Here is a 14,845-nt window from a genome sequence, read left to right on the forward strand (position 1 = left end):
AAAAGAGAATGTGGATAAAAGCAGAAGGGGGGGAAACGAGGGAGGATCTGTAATAGTTTCAAGTGACAGCCTAACTGCTATTCAGTTCACAAGCTGCCATGAGTGACAGAGACCCTCATGGGCACCTGGGTCATCAACCTGTTTGTAATGTAGTTTGGTAACAAGCAATCCCTAAATGGGAAAGCTTTTTATAGCTTAACACAGTGCTGGAAAGGTATCCATCCTGGTAGGGTCATAGGGGAATTGGTAACCATCTCCAGTGGTCAAAAAAAAAAAGAAAAGGGCACACCCTCAGAAATAATGGTAAGAGAAATGGGCCCAATATTACAACTAATACACATTTATTAGCACCCCCTGATAAAGAGGTAAAAAAACAAACTTAAACATAGTACTTTTCTTTTAAGTTGCAGAATTTAACAGGGAAAGTCCAATGTTTTATATCTTTTAAATACATTTAGATTAAATATATTATATTAAATTTATATTTAACTTTAATTTATAATTTACATCATGCATTTAAGCATAAAAATAACAGTGGTCAGATGGGGCTAAGGCTTTGTTCTCCTGCATGGCTTTACATTCGGTTAAAGTTTTTATTTTCTTTGCTGTTCATTAATAACTTTCTTGCCACTGCCATAAAATGTAGATTGGCCATTATTACAAGAGGTTAATATGTATGCATGACAAATTAGCATATTTATATTGAATTGTATATTATTATTTAATCAGAATACACAAAATTCACCTGGTATAATTCATGATTCTCTAATGCTTGCTTACTTCATTGTATTTAATGTCTATACACTGATCCCTCAGTCGCTTAATTGTACATCTGTTAGACTTCAGTGGCATAAAAGTCAGATCAAATAGGACATGACCAATAAAACTATGTTTTAAAAAAAAAAACAAGTATGATAAAATTTATAACCTGTATTAATTTTTCTTCTTAGATTGCATGGCATCAAGAAATGCTTTAATTTCAATAAATATCTGCTGGGTGGAGCAGAAATCTTAAACTTGGTGACAACGGGTCTTCAAAATGCATTATGATCCAAAGTATAACTGATAGGCACAGTAATGATACACAAAAAATCATTAATTTAGGGTAATCTTAGTCCCAGACATAAATCCTATCAATAACCTGCAGGATGTGCTAAAGAGAAGAGAGCATAAAGGGCCGAACACACATAGACGCGATTTAGTGTCCTATCTGACAGAAAATCGGAGAGTATGCGGTTGAGGCACTTCGAGCTCATTGAAAATGCATGGGTCTGGTCATACTGCAGACGATTCTCCGCTACTGTGCTTGTGTAGATCCAACAAAGACAGACACCCTGATCTACTTTGGACAGGCCTACACAGCCATTAGGTTTAAAATATTAAAAAAAAAAAGCTGTCTGAGAATGACCCTTTACTGGTCTCAACTAGTTATAAACCTTAATGTAGTCTTGACTTTAGCTGCATTTTCTTTTTCATTAAATTCTCTATATCTTAAAATCCTTTAGCTGTTTTATTGTAGTAGGGTGTGTTGGTCATTGGATTCAGGTCTCTAGGAAATCCAGCAAGAGTTTGCAAAGATACATGATAAACATCTCCTTTATGTCCAGTAGCCTTGTAAAATGTTATCTGAATATGGAATATCCCTATTTATTGAAAACATGTTTCGAATAGCTTTTACAACAAGAAAAACATATTTAGCACCATTCATTTTTGTAAAAACAATAATAAAAATAAGTGATTTATGTTCCCAAAATTAAATTCAACTTCAAAACTCACTTAAATGATTGCTGATGGATGTATCTAACAAGAACAAAATATCTCAAAGGAAACCCCAACTTCCCAAAAATAAGAATGTGATACAAAGTCTGAATACAGCACCAAACGTGGCCGAAACAACCTAGTGTTTGCAGCAAACCCTGTCAGCACTTTCCAAAGCCCAGCTTTCAGGCAGTCAATTAGGTTCAAGGTGAGACAAAAATGGGTTGTCATTTAAACACGTTCGCTCCGCCGGGACACTGCATCAATTTAGTCATCTTCACTTCAGAGGCGACGAAGGCCTGGCAGAAAAGTTTATATACACCACTGGAAGCATAGATCTGCCACTGCTATACTCGTGTGAGATAAAGGAGTCTGAAATGCACCATCCCTCTGAAAGAAACAACAGAATGTTGAGGAGGCTGCCTTTCTCAGCCTGATGCCACCTCAACATTCTGTTGATCCCATCACACATGCCTGAACCTAATTCTATAGTATTGATTAGGAATATCCACTCGCTTCAAGTCTTAAAGACACTAAACCCAATGCATTTTAAATATCCATTGGATTTAGACACAAGATGAACATGCTTATTCACAGTACCAAAAAATATATACATATTTAGCACCAGTTTTCGATGGAAGTTATAACTATTGTATTCAGGTAGGTGTTTTCATTTTATTTATCATTCATCTAATCAGTAGCAACTAAGCACAAACTGATTTGTATTGGATCTTATCTTGGTTCTTTTTGGAATACATTTTTTTTATCAGCAATTTTTATTCAAGTTGAATATTTGCCATGATGAATTTTTTTTTCTTTTATTAAATTAACTTCTAAATAAAACAGAAATGTTCTCCTTCTTTGAGCTTATTTTTCAGAATCAAGCAATTTGACCTACAGCTTATGAGTTGTTAAGTCATGCATTTTCATAGGGCTGAAGCAATTAATCGGATTAATCCTGATTAAATGATTATTGAAATAATTGTAAACTAATTTAGTAACTCATTAATCGTTAACTGGAGCACAGAGACTATATAACATGCCTTTAGCTGACAGAGGAACCCACTTAAGAGTAGTAATTATACCAAGATCATAAAAAAAATATATAAACATTTTGCATTTAAGATTTAAAAAATGTTTTCGTCTGTCAATATCCTCTATCCAGAACTCCTCAAGTGGAAAAGATTGAGATTCACCTGGTTTAATTTCATTAAAAAAAAATCTTCTTTAAGGAACCTTTTGCTATCTGATTAATAATCTATTAATCAAAAAAATGATCAACAGATTAATCGATTTACAAAATAATCTTTGTTGCAGCCCTACATTTTAATATAATTCAACATCTGTGAATACTAGGTTTACTATATTACATTTTTGCTTATCTTAATTCTGTAACATCAAGCAGAAAACACCAGCTGTTTGTCCAATGAGACTTAAAGCTACAGTGTGTAACTTTTAGCGACATCTAGCGGTCAGACTGCAGACTGCAGCAACATGAACATCTCCCCCCACCGCTTCTCCCCCCCAACAGTACGGCGAGCGTTACGGGACAAAATGTCTTCCACGACGTCCGCATCACCTACCTTCTCAAGTGATGAGGTTTGTTTACATAGATAATTTTACAGATAGTATTTCATTAGTCTGTGTAGGCCCTACACTGTAGGGTATAGATTTCATGTAGACTTAAGATAATAAATATACCCGTTATTTTTTCTACATTGTTGTGACGTTTTGGCGATCTCGCAATCGCTAGTTTGTTGGCTCTGCGCTGCCGTAGCGCAAAGATGTCTGCCTCCATGGCTGCGAGACCCGCTCCTATGTAATTATAAATAACGAATTCTAGGCAACGCAAATATTAAGGTTAAGAGGCTGAGCTCGTAGATGATGATAAATAACATAGTTATGTATAATATATTACATTTCTGACTGTATTTTCTCTTTTTATCCCAATAATATTAAAACACCTTCAGAACTGTATGATTTACTCAGTAACTTCTTCAGAAAATTTCCTATGAATAACCAGGGGTGGAAACTAAACAATAGGAAGAGACACTAAACTCTTTAGGGTGGATTATAGTGCAGAAAATTCTTGATGAAAATCAAGAAATCATCTATGCAGAAATATTAAACGATTCTGCAAAATGCAGTAGAAAAACAGCTTGAAGTCATTTTTTGTTGTTCCCAAATCTGTCTGTGATCAAAAGATGTGTTATTAATATTAGATCAACAAATACCACTCACATGTAAATTAAAATCTCACAAAGACAGGAAATGCTATTAAAAATTTGCACACCTGAAATGTGCTGCAAGAACACAAAAAAAGTTGTCTTTATTTCTCTGCAGGCAAATTAGTGGTCAGATCAGGAGGTCCCAGTGGTGTATGGAGGCGTAAATACTAACCGTCATTTCCATTCATTTGTATGCGGCTGCAGGTGCACCTCCTTATTAAGTATTCAAGCCAAAACCTGCCTCCCAAACAGGCCATAAATTAACTTCTTTTAGAGCTGTGCCTCAGAGAAGCACTGCATCTTTGTTTGAATCCTCTCGACTGGACTAAAGTTCACAAGTAAGCAGAAGGGGAAAAAAAGGCTTTTCATACAAAAGAAAGCCATGAATAAAAAGAAAAAAGAAATCAAATAAAAATTGCCGATATAGTAAGTTGCAGATAGACAAACGGAACTTATTTTACAGTGTTGTAAAGAGGTTGATGTACAGCGGTTCTGTCAGGCTGTGTCAGTTTGATAGCTTTTGGTCAGCTTTTAACACCATCAATGGGGTTGTTAGAGCGGCTGGGCTTGCTCTAAATGCTAAGTTGACATTTTTGGGTCCATATCTGCACTCCAGGCGAGACTTTTTTTTCTTTTTACTCTTAGACATGCAATTCGCCGAGCCAGTTGTGGGAGCATTGTTAACAATAATGTATAAAATGCTCCTTTGGCATATAGATAAAATCTTGAAAAATGGCCATACTAATGCAGGGGCAACTGACTGGGTGGCTTTACTGGACACTTGTCATTATCTTCAATCATCATTGCTTCTGGACTATGCAATTACAACTGTAGACCCTTGTTAATGCTTTGCACTCATGCAGACTCTGTATTACCGCCTGAAGAGGTTACATTAAAATCTTAGCTGCCAAATGCTTTGACCCCCCCCCAAAGGACAGCTTAAGTGCCAAGTCAAGGGTGGAACGGTGCCTCGCAGATAATTAAGAGTGAGGTCTAAAACAGAAGCATTTCTTAAAGCACCGGCAGCACTCATGATAATGTATACACTCCAGTGTGACGATAAACCAGCCGCGGAGGTTTTTGCTGGAATCAAAAGCATAAATTAATCCGACAAATTGCAACAAGAGCTGAACAGAAACCACAGTGACTGATGTTTTTTTTTTTTATCCTGTACAATTAAAGGAAAACTGTCTCTTTCCATACCATCCGGCTGCCCTTAGAAACAAAATAAAAAATGTTTATAAATGAAATTATAATCAAATATATCTATCCTTAAAAATATCGTGCAATGGGAAGAGATACATTGCAAATTTCTACCATAAATACTAGCATGCTAACATTCATTTAGGCTTTTTTTTTCAAAGTCTTTCTTGTGGGATTTCTTGCAAAACAAAAACTGCAAAGGTTTAGATATTTATAAGGCGTTGACTCTTTAAAGTGAGAAAAACAGGAACTGACCAGAGTCTCAATTGTGACATCAAGCTTAAGCAGTAACTAGTTTGAGCTGCACTCAAACCCTAAATTCTCTTATTCATGATTTTCCCACCAAAAAAAAAACATATATATATATATATATATATATATATATATATATATATATATATATATATATATATATACTGTATATATATATATATATATATATATATATATATATATATATATATATACCGGTATATATATATATATATACTAATTAGAAACTAAATAAAGCTGCGTTATCTGTTCAACAACACAATTGTATGAGTAACATATTTTTTACAATTCTTTGTTCATGTAATTAAGAATCCAAGCAACACAAATAAGTACATACCAAATTTTAATATATGCAAGTATGAGCTTATAATTATAAGCTAGAAGCAGATAGCTAGCAATTGAGCCAAAATTCGAAACAATATAATGAAAGCGAGTAGGATCAGCATTTATTGTTCTAACAGAAGCATCAGGCAGTGTCATTTTCTAATATGCTTTACGGCTTTCAAGTGCAGCTCAGTGGTTACTGTGTGAGAAGACAATGAAAATAAATAAGCAACTATCTTTTAACTGTTGATAATGATAATGATCCAAAAATTTAATATAGCCCCTGTTGTCCAAACAGGTATTTTTAGCTGTACATTCCATAACCAGCAAGTAGTCAACTCACCATGGAGCACAATCTATAAGAAAATATTATACTGCGGCACTTAAAATCTTTTACCAACATTTAATGATTTGGTGCAAAGGTACAGACTTTTTTCTATTCTTGTGTTACGCAAGTCTACCCTGCATTTAGATTAGATGGCCCTGGGTTCACACTGGAAAAAACGATTTAGAAATAAGTAAAAATATCTTAAATTAAATGAATTTACCCATAATTTCAGTAGGTAAATGAGATAGTTTGCCAATGGAATGAGAAGACAATCCAATTAGGTTTTCTTATTGTTAGTGTTAAAAGTCTTGTTCCATTGCCTCCTTAATCCAAGAACAAATGCACTTATTTTAAGAAAAAATGACTTATCTACATTTCGATTTTATCCAGTGCAAATCCTGACCTTTATTCTCTCTGCTTGTAATTTATTTGAGTTGAATCTTAAAAAGGTTTATATGTAAATATATATATATATATACACACACACATATATATATTTTTTAATTGTAAGAAGGATTAAGTCTATATTTCTGAAACAACATATTGAATTTACTCATGGTAGATGAACAAACAGCATTGATTTTCCTCAGTATTTCACAGAAAACTGAAATTGCCTCATGCACAGGTTCTTACAACCTCTGACATAAGTGCATCTGTTCAAAATGTTCTTCACTCATGTCATGTTGCATTTTTACAGCCAATTTCACACATTTTTCCAATAGCTCTTTTCATGATTCAAGGCTGTGACGAACACACAAGAAAACCAACATATATGTCAGTCACTTAAACCTTTCTACTCAAACTGTGCTGCCATACAGTACATCAATTGGTTTCTTTTCTTTCACCATCTGTTGTGTTCAGCTTTTTCAAGGCTTTTACACATAAATGGCCCCCAAACATTGAGGCCAGTCTGAAGACCTCTACCTTTTGCCCCCCAAAATAGAAATTGTCTGTTCTTCCCATCAAATCTCCATCTAAACTTTAACCCCATTTCCTACAATTTAACATTCAGAGTTTTGTGAAAGCTTGTGTCAAAACCTTTGTGTCCGCGCTTTTTATGAGACAGGTCAGGGAAAGTGTTGAGAGGCTTGCACCTTGCGGACCTTTTCTTGGCCACAAGCCTTTTTTTTCTTCCCCTACTCAAGCTTTTGCTTCTTTTCTTGTTTGACATTGCTGCCAGAATGAGGGCCCCAGCTGAGTGACCTGCCTTACGCCTAACAGCATGACGGCTGCAGTCACAGAAAGACAAGGAGCCTCAGGTTAGCAGCCAGTGACATTTACCTAACAGGAATGGGAATACACCGCACCAAGTGACCTGTCTGTGTTATTTTTAAAAGGACGGACATTACGAGTTTATAAGCTATGTATGGAACGGCATAAACGGGAATATTCAGTCGTTCTGTCTCCTTCCAGTTGCTTTACAGCTCCCAGGGACAAAGTCAGCCAACAGTATAAACTGTCATCTCCACCCTTCTGAAGATATCTGTACGATGCTTAGCATGTCAGCATCCAGCCGCAGGGATAAACAACCATTCAACTGCCAAATAAGTTTTAAAAATCCATCATTTAGACAGCATGTCTGAATCCAGAGCTCATCTCTTCTCTACTGGACGTATTTTCTAATTTGTCAAGCATCCCAGACTGTGCCTCTTGTGATAAGAGTTAAAATGATGAATAAATAAATGAATAAATAAAATGGAAAGAAGAGATGTTTTTTTTTTTCAAGAACAATAATGTGGTGTTCTTAAGGTTTTTATGTGCTGAAAGAGACAAATAGCTGCTGGCTAAGAAAAAAAAAGGCTGAAATGTATGAGTGGACAGAAATAAAGGAAGCGCAGAGAAATCCTTAGTTGTGCAAATCTCCGAAGGTTTTCTCATTGGAATCACAAGAACATGTATATTAAAGACATAGGTAGCTGTACATCTCAATACATTTTCTGTTTATGACCATTTTAATTCAGATCCACTATTGCAGCTGAAATTAATTCCATTTTATACAAAGCAGACCAGTGCACCAAGTATTGACAGTCTGTTATTGTATGAACTGTATTGTAAAAAAAGCAGGCAATGCTGCAGTTTCCACATGTAAGAAAGCGCCTGCTGAATGGTAGCCATAGAGACCAACAATTTTTACAAGAATTGCTGCACTTCATCTCATTTTGCAGTAATTGCCAGCTGGCAGTAAAAAAAGGGGGAAAAAAGGATTGGAAAGATGAATGTCGTCTTTTGTTATCTCCAACCGAAATTATGTTTTTTTTTAGTTTTATGAACAGAAAATCCAATGTCCCTGCTGCCCGTGACCTTCCGAAATATTTTCAAACATTTTAAGTGGACAGACAAAAACAAAAGTTGCTCATCTGTCATTCTTGCACTTATTTTCACACTTAAATATTAACTTATGTAGAAGCTTCTATTAGATATACACCAGTACAAGATTGAACCTCAAGCATTTTCTTTTTTTTCCCATTTTTAACACAATTCTAAACCAAAAGATTTTGCAAACAACTAAAACCTGTGTCAGGTTTCGATAAGTTCTTGTGGAGAGTTCTACTTTTTAGCAAGTATCTCTCACAGTGTGGGAATTGTATATTCTAAATAACTTGGATGTTTCCACTCGATCACTGCCCAAACAGGGCACAATCTAAATCAGCATCACTCCTGTTTCATTATGGTCAGAATCTGTTAAGGGGGTTAAGCTTTGGTTAGCCATGTTTATGGGAATGACATTTTTTTTTTTTTTTTTGGACTTACATTGCTATAAACAACAAATAAAACAACTGCAATGCAGTCATGCCGTTTTGCCTTCAAAAGACATCTAAATATATTAATCTTTTTCCATATTTCGAAGGTGTGGGTGAAACATTTCTAGCTCCTTACTAAGAATAAAACATAGACATAAAGATAACCAATGCCAACGTTACCAGAAGGCCACTTGAAAAAGGAATTCCATTTCAAATGTCAGAGCTGCCCTTGCAGAGCAGATATCAGGATCCAATATGGCTGCAGTGCAAGTAAAACATCTGGATGTTGCAGATGTAAACAGCAATTCTGGTGGCTTGTATCTCATTAAAGCAGTGGAACGGAGAGTGCTGCACAAGTTAGTTTTGGTCAACATGTTTCGGATTTGATTGCGTACCTCAACTAAAATGTGAATATCATAGAAAGAGAAATTTTAGTAATTTAATTTAAGGAGGATTCGACTTATTACACAGGTTGATATAAGTCAATCTATCAGTATAGATAATTCTTACTAATGGATAATGAATCTTCAAAAATTCTGCTTTCAATAAAAAGGGAATTTTGCTTAAATGAATAAAAAATGATAGTGAATTCAGAAAGGATTGCAGACTGAAACACTAGAAACCCCCTTCATATTATCTCCATAAGTTTTGGAGTCTCACCCCTTCGTTTTTGCATTGCTGTGTCGATTTTCTTCTAGGGTTAAGGTCAGGCCAGCTCTCTGACAAATCAGGCAAGGCAATAACATGCTCCGAAAAGAACGTGGAACTTTTAACAGAAAACAGTAATTTCTTGTTCCTCCAAACCCAGAAAGAGATTTTTTTTTTAAAACATCTTTCCAGGTGTCAGATTACCCAAAGAACACAAAGGTTACAGTCTATGCCCTGGATACGTCTACATCTAGTGTCCCTGGAATTTCTGCCTCCAGTCGCAGTCAGTCGCACACTTCTATAATCTCCTCTACCCTCAGGTGAGCTTTTCTTCACAATCCCCACAGGGTGTCAGTTATTCCTAGTGATTGTGCACCTTTTTCTACCACACAATTACCTTTCCCACAACTTCTCATTTAAATAATTGTATACAACCGTCTGAACAGTCAGAGTACTTAGCCATGACCTTTTATTACATCGACTAACTCTCCGCTGAACGCCTGTCAGGTCAGCAATCTTCTGTTGGACAAGCCACTACAAAACTTTTCTGAAACATCTGGTTTAGAAAAATCAACTTATCTACATTCTGATTTATCCTGAAAGACCACTAGAGTTAATAAAAATGCATCATTATTGCCTAGTTGGAGCTTTAGCAGGTCACCAACAAAATCTCACAACTCTAAACTCAGGTGATGTAATTCCTTGATCTGAATTCCAACTTCTAAAACAAACCAACAAAGAATTAAGGCTAAGGAAGCAAAATCTCCTCTACAACATTCCTGAATTTAAAAAAGCATATAGAAATATGCCGATAGTACACTAAAGCACCCGAGTATACTCACTAAACAAAATAAAAAGAAAGGCAATTATGCAAATTTATATGTAAAGCTATATCGGATAAACCATAAAGCTAAATCCCAACCCTAACCTAATAAAGACTGCATGAAAGCCTGCTTCTTTCACGCAGCAGTCACAAATTGAAGTGCTCCTTTCTTTACATAAATGGCAAAAATCAAATCAATGGAAATATTTTTTTAGAGAAATGAAGAGGTGCACCCTCTTTCAAATCAAACAAAAGTTGTTGTTTTTTTCAGGCGGCAGAAAAATCAACCTGCATTACTGTAATGCACAATTCAGTAGGAAAAAAACAAGAAACTGTACGAACAAGACAGCCTAATTATGTTTACTCCACCACGTCTCATGGGGAAGAAAGATCCTTTTCCTTAGAGGTTATGAGTTCAGATCATTTATTGAAATTATATAAACTATTGTGTAAACAGGGAAGAAGCTTTCTGTTTTATTTTATTCCAATGTTTATTGTTTTAAGCCACAGCTTCAGCTTACATGCAGAAAATACATGTTCCTATCTCAAGCCTTTGTGTTATATAATTTATTTTTAAAACACTGACACTTTGAGTTTCTCCTCCATTCAGTAACAACCTTATGTTATGTTATCTTATGTTGAGAATAAAGGATAAAGGAACAAAATATGTGTAAAAGTCTGATAATCCATGTTTAAAGTAATTATGGCCAACCAATCGTAATAAGTGATCTATGATTTATTTTTTTTTTTGTTAAAAAACATACAAAAATACATATATATGAAAATGTGTTTAACTAGCCAAAAGAAAGTGATAACTTATTCCTTTACTAACTTTAACTTTTGAGAATCCCTTTTATTATCTTAATGAATAATTGGATAAAACTGTTCATCCTCGTCTTCCAACCCTTTTTCGTGCTATGTTAAACTTTATTTTCACCTTCTGCTTCTTTACTTAGATTTACCAGGAAACATTGATTCCTTTAGATGTCCAATTCACTAAGAAGAACGCGGATCGAATTTTGCAAAAGCAGGAATCACTTTTATTTTCTTGCAGTGCCATCCCCATCAGGTATCACACCAGATGCTGGGTTCAACTACAGCTAGATTAAATACCACCCAGATTATATTCCTCAAGGAGGAGCACTTAAAACTGAGTCAAAACGGATGAGACAAAACAAAGTGCAGGTTGGCTTAACAGTTTAGTCGAAAAGCATCAAATGTCCCCTTGAGTTTCCCCCTAGAGGGTGGGGGAGAAGTCAAGGTTTTTCACTGCTGCTAGAAAGGCAAGAAGTGTGTGCAGACTGTGAAAAAATGTGTGTCATTTGCTTGAGGGAAATTCCACCTATATGCTGTGTATATGACAGATGGTGCTGCAGTCCTGGATATCATGGTCCTAATTGTCAGATAAGGATGCATTGAATAAAATGCTGAATAAAAATGACAAAATCAGATATAATTCCAAATTGTATCCATATTTAAAGACTTCATCGCCACGGTTTGAAGGATTTGACACAGTGGGGCCTTTTAAAACTGAAGTTTGCCCCTCTCTCCAGATTGTTACTAAATCTGGAGCCATTTGCAACTATTTTTTGTTTGTGCATTAAAAAATCATGCGTGTTGTGCAGTTTTCATGCTTTTCTGATGGCATTGGATATTCCCTGCAGCTGTAAACAAGTCAACAAAGAGTTGTGTGTTTGGTGGAAAGGTGTGGATTTTGCACGCCAATTGCTCTGCAGGCCTGTTTTTTTATTTTTATTTTACATTTTTTAAGACACACTCATAGCCTTTAATAAAAAATTCAGACGATGCTGCACAGCCCAGGCCTGCGTTTTCTTCCAGCACCTTTTTTTTTTTTTTTTGCTAAGACACAAAGCCTTTCAGAGTCAGGTGCATCTCACAGAACTGGAAGCAAAAAGAAAGGGGAAAAAACTTCCCTCATATGCATTGAGCTTTAAAACTTCTGTGCTCAGCAGCAATAGTTTTGGTTTAAACTCCAGAGAGAAAAACAGCAGCAATACTGATTAATTGGAGGATAATCAAGCGTTGAGAGGTCGGATGAATTAGTCCCAGATGGAAATTTAAATCCCTTTATCCTGCGCACTGATCAACTCTGGGTTTATCATAAAAAACGCGCATATATTCCAGTTTGAAGTCATTAATAGTCGAGTTTAACGCCTCTAACGCCGCTGCAGGCTTTCATTGGTGGACATTATCATCGCCCTGAGCTGAATCTGCAGGATAATAGTAGATGCGCGCACAAGGAAAAATGCAGAGGAACGCCACACTTACCGCGCCGTGCTTAAAGATTAGTTGTGCACATGCACGGATTCAAAGCGTGCATCAATTTTTCACCAGGAGAAAAAAAAAAAAGTGTCCTCTTCAAACGTTGCTTGATTGCTTGAAGGGGATCGAGGAGACAGAGCAGCGAATCCAGCCGCTCGGTTTAGACTCCTATGAATTAGTCTGGTTGTGCCTTCCAGAATCCCGAGGGGAGGAAGAAAAAAAACAAGGAAAACACAACAAGAAGCTTTCCACAGTCCCCACTTCTCTCCTTTACATCCCAATATGTAGTCACAAGTCTTTCCTCTCTGTACGGGGGCTACATCACGTCCCGTGGAAGCTGGAAGAGCGACACCTCATCGGTCATAATAAAACAACAAAAAGAGTATCCAGAAGACTCTTAAAAGCAGAAAATGTATATATTTTTTCTTTTTCCCCTTTCAGAAAAAATAACATCCAAGTCTAGTGATTTTCCAAAGAAAACTGCGCTCACGGCGACTATGACAAACCAATAGTGCGCACTGGCTGGGAGTGAATCTGTATGAAGGCGGTTTTGGAGCGCCAGTGGAAAGGTGAAGGAAGGGAGAGCTCGGATGCGCACAGACGCTCTCACCGTATACTCGGGCTCCACCTAGCAGCAGACTCTGGATAACATGCTGCTGCAAAGGCTCCCCCAACACTATATTGTGTATATTTTTGCCTGAGGCTCGCAAGGAGACCTGTGTTATATTACATTCTGTGTGAGCCTGTGACTGCAATATTTAAGAGAATTTCCTCTTCTCCATCATTAAGGTTCAATATCAGAGGCGTTGCCAGAAAATATTAAAAAGGGTGGCCAGGCAATAACCATTGTAGGCTGAGGGGTGACCCTAAGTAGATAGGCACCAAATCTTCACGGTTATACTGTTCCAACAGGAGAATTAATGAGCAAAACATCCATATTTTCTAAATAAAGTCAAACTATACTTTCCCATGGTCTTTTCTAAGAAATAGATAAATATATTATACATCTGTACTTTCTAGATAAAAGGTATAATGGATGAAATTCTTTCAGGTGTGAGTTTTGGACGAACGTCTTTTCCACTTTTATCAATAATCATTCTGCAAGTACTAATATCTACATAAATTGATACGTTTTCAGTGGAGACTCCTAGATGACTTGCAGAGAAACATAATTTTCTCTTTATCCCATAAAACACAAAGTCTGTTTCTGCTTGAAATCTGTGTTTATTATCTTTGATGTTAGTATATTGATGTGCATAATTAACATCAGTGTTTTTGTTATCAGCTAATTGTTAATATATGAAAAAATAAAATGTTTTGAATATTCCACTTGAGAGTATTACTGCTGCCACCGTCTGTGTTAGAGGGAAATAAATGGTAGGGGTGGCCAATGATTGGCTAAGGGTGGCCATGGCCACCGCTGGCCCCCCATCTAGCTCCGCCCCTATCAATACTCCTTAAAAAAAGTCAGACAAGCGGAGAGATGTCCAGCCATGGATATATATAGGCTTTTTTTTCAGTTCATCTATTAAGTCATTACAATGGCGTAACTATCGGTAAGCAGAGACTGCAGTTGCTTAGGGCCCCGTCACTCACACCTGGGTGGCTCCCTATGCTATTGTGGACTAGGACATCTCTTTGCAGATGTAATGGTGCACATGATACCAGATTGATTGTCCAGACCTTATTTATACCCCAACAAATAGCAGATTTCAACATGATGGTGAGCCATTTTTTTATTTTTAAACACGACATCAATAGCAAACAGACAGTGGTACTTGTAATTACTATGTTAATAACTGTGTATAGTCCATCTGAGGGTTGGTAAAAAAAAAAAAAAATCCACTTATATAATATGTTTCAAACCGCGATAAAGATCTTAAAAGAACAATGTATTTGAGTATTTTATTTTTTACAACACGACTTGGAATTATGGGTAATCCAGAGCGTCGATTAAAACCATAAACGTTACGTACAATGTGTTAGCGACGATGGATACAAAAACGAGGTACTTAGGAGAATTCCAGAAAAGAAAAACCAAAGAAGAGCTGCTGGAAGAACGGAAAGAATTTCCCAAAATAAACACGGTCTTTCAAAGAACCAATAAGGGAATAGTGGATGTTGCTGCTATAGTGAGTGAAGATTGCGACCAGGAGAGTTTGTATGTATGGGGCACATTTCGGCTCGGTGTCTGGTGGCGCGTGGGGAGGGATAAGGTGTTGTACTTCATATGGGG

At 36.4% G+C, this 14,845-nt stretch overlaps 1 protein-coding gene across 24 annotated transcripts in view; it reads right to left on the minus strand.

Moving 5' to 3' along the window:
- Positions 1-13,164, minus strand: part of LOC119792225 (adhesion G protein-coupled receptor L3-like) — a 359,986-nt gene extending 346,822 nt beyond the window's left edge. For 13 of the 24 annotated variants that reach the window (XM_038298779.1, XM_038298782.1, XM_038298778.1 and 10 more), the window contains exon 1: positions 12,616-13,162. The gene's annotated coding sequence lies outside the window, so the exon portion shown is untranslated. Of the gene's footprint in view, positions 1-12,615 lie in introns of all 24 variants that reach the window. The other 11 variants (XM_038298763.1, XM_038298761.1, XM_038298759.1 and 8 more) reach the window with 2 other exon arrangements.
- Between the last annotated feature and the right edge of the window lie 1,681 nt (positions 13,165-14,845).

The sequence above is a fragment of the Cyprinodon tularosa genome, unplaced genomic scaffold (genome assembly GCF_016077235.1).
Source record: "Cyprinodon tularosa strain WSP-4 unplaced genomic scaffold, ASM1607723v1 ctg414, whole genome shotgun sequence".
NCBI lineage: Eukaryota > Metazoa > Chordata > Actinopteri > Cyprinodontiformes > Cyprinodontidae > Cyprinodon > Cyprinodon tularosa.